Raw genomic sequence first — 6,402 nt, forward strand, 5'->3', positions numbered from 1 at the left:
GTGATGATCGATAGCATCAATAGGTTACAAAATGTACCAACAGGGTGCAGCAATATAAATTGTCTAAATTTATGACAACAGTTGTTGCTAATTTCAACCAAGCAGCTGTGATACAAAATTAACTCTCAAAGTAGGATTGTTTACAGTTATGTTTGTTTTTAATTTAATAAATAATTTTTGCTAGTGTAAGGAGTTTTATTTTTAAGTGCGTAAATCATTAACTTCACTAACATCATTAACATCATTAACTTTCTTTTTTCCAAAATGTTTATAAAAACCTATTGAATTTGTATGGTTTATTTCCTACAAAATAATGTATGGGAAATAAAAGTAACCAGTTAATATTTTAAGTTAATACTTTTAGTGGATTACTAAAAGTTTATCTACATACAGCAGATATATGGAATAATAATATTCTCTTAAGCGTTCTCTTCCTGTTGCGAAGCACAGATATGGTGGCTAGTATACATATACTGTATATTTGTAATGTAAAGTTTAATTTTAATACTGAACATAAACTGTATATAACTGCCAACTAATATTGTGAATTTCAATTTACTAACGAAACGAAGACAGTGAAAAAGGCTGCGCTGGTAAAAGCGACCAGAATACACAGTAGTACCCTAGTTGTTATTGCACATAAAAATTATACTGGATCTAGCAGGCATGGATGCTCAATCAGTGTCTTGCAGGGCAGATCATTTCGAGAAAGCCAGAGGTCTGGTCCAGAGGTCTTGGCACAGATCAGATGTGGTGAATGTCTGGTCCAAACTCATATGACCAGTCAATAAGAATCTAGGAAATAGTCAATATCCAGATATTTTTGTTTAATGTTAAACATTTTCAACTTATTATTGGTGGAATTCACCATCATCTTTGGTCAAGTCTTAGCTGAGACATCATTAAGAGCCTTAAGCAAGGACTCAAAATCATGGAGGGAAGCAACTTTCCACAAACAGTTTTATTGTCAGCGAACTAAAGAAAAGGGATCTTGATAACTCTCTTGATGCCTTTCAAGAATATGTAGAACTGAAAATATCTTAAATTTTGTTAGATGTTTTCATGATAAATATGCAACAAACCCATATCCACACCACAAAACCACATGAAAACCAGTTCACATGATCTAATCAAGACAGTTACTAAAAAACAGTCAATGGTAAACTCAACCTGTTGAGGGAGTGTTTATTGTATTAAAACAAATTAGAATAATAGTTATCAAGATCCCTTGTCAGCTCCTCCTCATTCTTAGTCACATAAGAACTCAATACCAATTCATGGTATTGGCAATTTTATCTCTAACTCTTTTATCAAACAATAAAGTAGGTCAATAGGTATTTGTTTGTTTTTTTTTTTTTAGCTATGGTATTAAAAAAAGTTTCTGTTAGTTTGGGAATTAGGAGGTTTTCAGAGAAAACAAATAAAAAAAACACTAATATGCACCACAGCCCTCTATGAAAGCCTGTTACTATTGGTGGCCAGGATGCATTAACTTTTCATGTTGGACAAAGGTTTACCACCTCTCTTACATTCAATCATATCATAAGTGGAGTTTCATCAATAATAGGGGGTTAACACTTCACCGGATAAAATTTTTACCTACAACCTACCTCCATGACCTTTCATCGGGGAATAAAAGATGCCATAAGCTACTTAGTTTGTTTTTTAAGCTATGTTTACCAATTGCACTAAACCCACGGAATTTTAAGGTTTTCAGAGTATAAAATGAAAAAAATCATATTTATGCCTTAAAACCCTCTGTCAAAGTCTGTTTTTATGGTCTGACCAGAATGACTTGTTACACGCATCATATTATGGATATGTATTCACTCTCTTACATCCAATCATATCAAAAGCGGCTTTAAATATCACGGGATACTATTTTTTACTAATACCTCCATAATCCTTTATCGAGGAATGAAATATGTGACATACTACTTTGTTTGTATCTTGGGTCTTTTCAAACAGATCCAGATCATTTTAGGTTTTCAGAGCATAACATAACAAAAACTTATATTTACCCAATACAACCCCATGTGAAAGCCCATTATCATAGTCTGATTTAGATGATTTGAAAAACTCATCATAATAATGTATATAATGTGATTGCTCTCTTACAACCAATCATATCAAAAGTGGAGTATCATTAACAGTGGTTGCTTTAAATTTGCTTCGGTCCCTGAGGTCCCGGGTTCTTTGAATCCGGTCATATCACCAATGGATTTTGATTTTATCCAAGTGATAATGCCGCAACCCCTAGGTATAGCCTGGAGTGATGGGAAAATGAATTTCGTGATAAAGTTCTAGCCTGGAAATGTTTAACACATTACTTCATGCTGACAATAAATTCATAGTATTGCTATACCCTAGATTCTAGGGTGTCCCAACGCAAACTGATGAAATAGACCCAATAGTATCACGGGGTGCGACCACAGGAAACTTGATGTCAGCGGCTGGAAACAAGTGAAAACCCCTCAGACTCTTGTGCATTATATGTCTGCTTTATATTGTATATTAGAAATGGTGAAACTTAACTTAATGGAGTGTCTCCTCTATTACTCAAAAGTCAAAATCTTATCAATAGTGGAGGATTAACCTTAAACACATTAGAACTATATGAGAAAAGAGGCCCATATTGGAAATATTAATCTGTAAACTTTTATACACTAAAAATTTGTTTGTTTTTTATGCTTTTTAAAATGTTTTGATTAATAAAAATTAATTAGGACGTTTTAAAAATAAAATACCCACACGCAGCAAATCTGCATCATCCTAACCGAATTTCCATTTGAAGCCAGATTAGTTTTCACTTGAAAGGTGTAACTTACACACACCGGAGAGGTACGGCATGGCGGTAGCCGTGCAATATTTGTGCGGTGATTTAGTACAATGGAAGTAAATGTAAGCGGAATGGAGCGATAGCGGTATACCACAACCGCCTGCACCACCGCACTGCTGAGATGCAGAATGTTCCAGTGGGGCCAGTGCGATGAGCCTAGCATTTGTGTTTCTTGTCTTTTCTAACTTTAGGCATCAATGTATGGAATTCAATATGTTCAAATTGCCTTTTGTCCATGTCATATATCCACTTCGTATTCTTGCGATCATTGTCTTCAGCTTCAGCAAACAACAGCAAAATTTCTTTCTTGTAGTCTGATGTTTACATATTTCTAACTAACGACACACTGAACTTATTGACTGCACACTCATAAATGAGGTTGAAAAATTACTGTACTCTGCTGTCATCGCTGCGATGCGGAATTGTTACAGTGTGAAAACCCCAGCTATACCGCCGCAGCGATGTTGGTGGATGAGGGAGATGAAAAAACGTGCCTATACCGCCACCGTTCCGGTGTGCATGCCTCAATTTATCTAAATAACATTAGGTTCAACGGGTACCTAGGTTGCTGCTACAGGAAAGAAATGGTAGTAAAATGCGTTTTTAGTGAAACATTAATAGCTTAGTATAAAATAAATAATGTTTCCATAATATATCCATAAACAATCAAACCACTAAAGTTAACTTATTCTCCCCCACTCGCTGCCCCCACTGGTTTTTAGGGAATTTCCCATATAGGGAATAAGCTATTACCGTAAGTGTCATGGTAAGACCTAGATCTGGGACCGATTTACTTTTTTGTTTCGAGGTACCAAGAGGGCAAAAACACCCTCGGTTCAAATTCATATATATATCCATTAGCGTGAAAACTCGAGCAAAAATGATTCAATTTTAATAAAATTTGGTACAAACGTTTAAACCTACATTTATTTGAACAATTTCGCAAACCAGCATTATCGGACTAAAGGAACAGGTGTTAATGGGTGGTTTTATGGGGTAAAAATTGGGTTTCCCCATTTTTGTCCCTAACAAGAAAAAATGTCACACTATCTTCCCAAACCATTTTGTAGAGCTTGAAAAAAGAAATTACTTTGTGCAGTGAAGTGTTTTTGTATGCCTAACGGTTACGGAGATAGTAAAAAAATTTTAAATTCTTATGTTATTCTTATGGAAAATAAATAAACTGTTGTAGTTTGATACTTTATGTATATATTTGAATCAAATTTAGAAATTTTATTTATGTCATACTTAGCTATCAACATAAATTTAATATTTATTTCAATGCTGCGGAGCAGCATGGGTCCTCTATTGTTATATAAATAGGAACTGAATCTGACAATTTTAAGGGAATATTTTAGTGGAAATTCAGCCAAGTAAATGGAAATTGGACTTCAAAACGAAAAAGTAAATCGATCCCGAAAAAATACAACAGTTGCAAGTTCAGGTTGTAAACAGGAAGCAAATGATTTATATTGTATGCATGCATCCGCTAAGTCATGCAAGGGAAAATAGTGAAAATACACAAATAGGCATATAATACGAAAGAACCTAAGAAAATCATTTGTATTTTTATTTTTGTTAGAATATTTACTGTCAGAATAGCACCAAGTCGTGTAGGTAAATAGTCTAAATTTTGTAAACCAAACATTGACCAATAGTGTCAGTTATCAGATTTCTGATTTTCCACTGTTAATGCCTCTAGATTGCCTAAAAATGCGAGTTTACAGGTATAAATTTTTAAAAATTTCCTGGGGGAGGACCCTGGACCCCCTCTATCCAGGGGGGTATTCCATACCCCCCAGACCCCCCGGTTGGAGCCTTCGGGCTGGTCAAGGTTTACGCCCTAATAGAGTACCCAGTCCGCCCCTGATCCCGGGTCTAGGTCTTACCATGAGTACTACGGTAATAGCTTATTCCCTATATGGGAAATTCGCTAAAAACAGATTTTGTTTTTATTTTCCTCGTTTTTTTCACATGGATAGTTAATTATAGAAAAAGTACTTATAATGGTTGTGGGTACGCCTATTTACACATTTAATAGTATACCCTAAGGGCTGGCGCACACTATCCCGACCACGACTCCGACTGGTCGGATACGACCAGTTTTACAATAGGAATAAATGGAACAGCGCGCACTGGTTGACTGGTCAGACCCTGGTCGCACGACCAAAATTTTTCAGATTGGTTGGGCCTGACCCGCTGGTCGTTGCAGCCAAAAATAGCACACAATGTAATAGGACGACGCACACTACCCCCGACCCGACCAGTACACCACTCAACCCCCAGTATTCCTAGATCAATCAAACGTTGAGCACTTGCTTTTTGCGCCGGTCTGTGAAGTGATTTATTTGGTAAAATGTCGCAGGAGTTTGACACGGAAAGTTAAATTTCACCCTGATTTCACCAACAACTTTTCTATGTAATTCATATCAAAGCTTTTAACAGCTTTTTTGTGTAATTAAAAAACCTGTCTTCATATTGACGTAGCTCTTCATAAAACGTAGCAAACTGCCCTTTTGTAAACCTGACAGTTAACATTGGATGTACCCAGTATCGTTTCTTCTTCCGCTTAACGTACCTACGTTAAAATGCACCACATCAGCTACTTCTTCAACATCCACCTTGACACTGAAGTTTGTTAAACATTTGTTGCCTTGGTCGGGTCGTGCTCTGGTCGCATGGTTAACGACAACGACTGGTCGGGCGTTTGGTCGTGGTCGTGGTCGGGATAGTGCGCGTCTGGCCTAATATGGATAATGAGAGTGCCAATTCTGTTAATGATGTCCCTAGTTTAGAGGTTATTTGCAAAACATAAGTTATCTGAAAATAACTTGCATGTTATCAACATTCATGATTTGTTCAAACATTCATCATGAAGAGTAGTTTTCATGGTTAATACGGCAAATTATGAGACGATAACAACATATTTGAAAGAACGCCTACGGTAGGTAATTTAGGAATAGGCACTTAAACATTATAGGCATTAAATAGGCACTTAAAAATTTTAACTTAGGCTTAAACTTGTTATTCCAAAAATATTATGTAAATATTAAAGTATGTAGGCCTACTGTAATTTCAGATAAGTTTGGTTAGTAAGAATTGCTGTAGTACATCCGGCCAAGCACAATAACAAAAAATGGTGTAACCGTTGAGAGGAAATAAATAAATAAATAAATAAAAAAATAAAATAACAAAAATACAATAAATACTGTAACTTACATTATGTTGAAAACAATCAATTGCCGTATTTATGGTGCCAAGGGGTATTGGCAGTAATTACAGCGGTGCATAAAAGCTCTCTAATAAGACTAAATGTAGGTAGCTTACTTACAAACTGCTACAAAGCTGCGGTTCCTAGCCCCGCTGCTCACTTGCAGGGCACGACTATACAGCAAACCGCTTTGAGGTGCATATGAGCCCCCATTTGAATCAATGTCATTTCTTTGTAGACAATCGCTTTTATGTTAAGGACACACAAATGCCTAGTTGGTAAACTCTTAGCAGTCAATCATAGTAAGTAAGTTTATAGCTGTATATATAACTTATCGAAAGTGCCAAACCAA

Source organism: Macrosteles quadrilineatus, unplaced genomic scaffold, assembly GCF_028750875.1.
Source record: "Macrosteles quadrilineatus isolate MER2022 unplaced genomic scaffold, UCM_ALF_1.0 Scaffold_2__2_contigs__length_208266976, whole genome shotgun sequence".
Taxonomy (NCBI): domain Eukaryota; kingdom Metazoa; phylum Arthropoda; class Insecta; order Hemiptera; family Cicadellidae; genus Macrosteles; species Macrosteles quadrilineatus.